The following is a 1,284-nucleotide window of genomic DNA, read 5'->3' on the forward strand; positions in this document are numbered from 1 at the left end:
GAAGAAGACACAAAGAAATGGAAAAACATCCATGCTCATGGATTGGAAGAAAAAATATTGTTAAAATTTTGATACTACCCAAAGCAATCTATACATTCAATGCAATCCGAATCAAAATAGCACCAACATTCTTCACAGAACCAGAACAAATGATCCCAAAATCTGTATGGAGCCACAAAAGACCCTGAATAGACAAAATAATGTTGAAAAAGAAAACCAAAGCTGGAGGCCCCACAATCTAGGACTTTAGCACGTATTACAAAGCTGTAATCATCAAGATAGTATGGTATTGGCACAAAAACAGACACACAGACCAATGGAATAGAATAGAGAACCCAGAAATGGAGCCAAAAATATATGGCCAACTAATCTTTGAGAAAGCATGAAAGAGTATCCAGTGGAAAAAAGAGGCACATCTTTTTTTTTTTTTTTGAGATGGATCTGTTATTTAATTAGGTTCTTTGTAAGAAATTTAGAACACCAATTTGTGAGGGTAAACTCCATTTGTGAGAGCAAACACAGAGCGGAGGTAGCCCTGAAGCTAAGGAACAGCTTTGATTTTTGGCAGAATTTGTGAGTCCACAGCTTTCTGATCAACCCTGCGCTGCTCTGTAATCTCATATTTCTCTTTCTCCGTGTCGAAGATCTCACCTTCCTGGTGTCTGGGCTTACGCAGCTTCTTCTTCTTAAAGTAAGCATCACTGAGGTGTTTGGGGATTTTCACATTGCTGATATCAATTTTGGTGGAGGCGGCAATGACAAATTTCTGGTGTGTTCTACGCAGAGGAACTCAATTAAGGGACAGAGGTCCAGTCACAAGTAGCAAGCCACTGCTCAGTTGCTTCAGGAAAACCACTCTCTTGCCTCTGTGGCGCCCAGTGAGGATGATCAAAATGGTCCCAGGAGTGATGCTAGCTCGCAGTTTCCTCACATGCTGACTAAAAGGTTTTTTGCCGTGGCTCAACAGCTTCCGAGGCACATCTTCAGTAGCATAATACCTAAGCATTTTGCGAGTTTAACTACTCGCAAAAAGATAGTCTCTTTAGCAAATGGTGCTGGGAGAACTGAATAGCAACATGCAGAAGAATGAAACTGGGCCACTTATCTAAATATGAGACAGGAAACCATCAAAATCCTACAGGAAAAAACAGGCACCAACCTCTTCAAACTCGGCCACAGCAACTTCTTACTTGACATGTCTCTGAAGGCAAGTGAGATAAAAGCAAAAATGAACTATTGGAACGTCATCAAGATAAAAAGCTTCTGCACAGCCAAGGAAACAGT

General features: G+C 40.8%; 1 pseudogene; it reads right to left on the bottom strand.

The window, feature by feature from the left end:
- Positions 1 to 442: 442 nt before the first annotated feature.
- Positions 443 to 1,020, bottom strand: LOC112858258 (large ribosomal subunit protein eL6-like; annotated as a pseudogene).
- Between the last annotated feature and the right edge of the window lie 264 nt (positions 1,021 to 1,284).

Source organism: Puma concolor, chromosome B1, assembly GCF_028749965.1.
Source record: "Puma concolor isolate L17-30 chromosome B1, mPumCon1.1.hap2, whole genome shotgun sequence".
Classification (NCBI taxonomy): domain Eukaryota; kingdom Metazoa; phylum Chordata; class Mammalia; order Carnivora; family Felidae; genus Puma; species Puma concolor.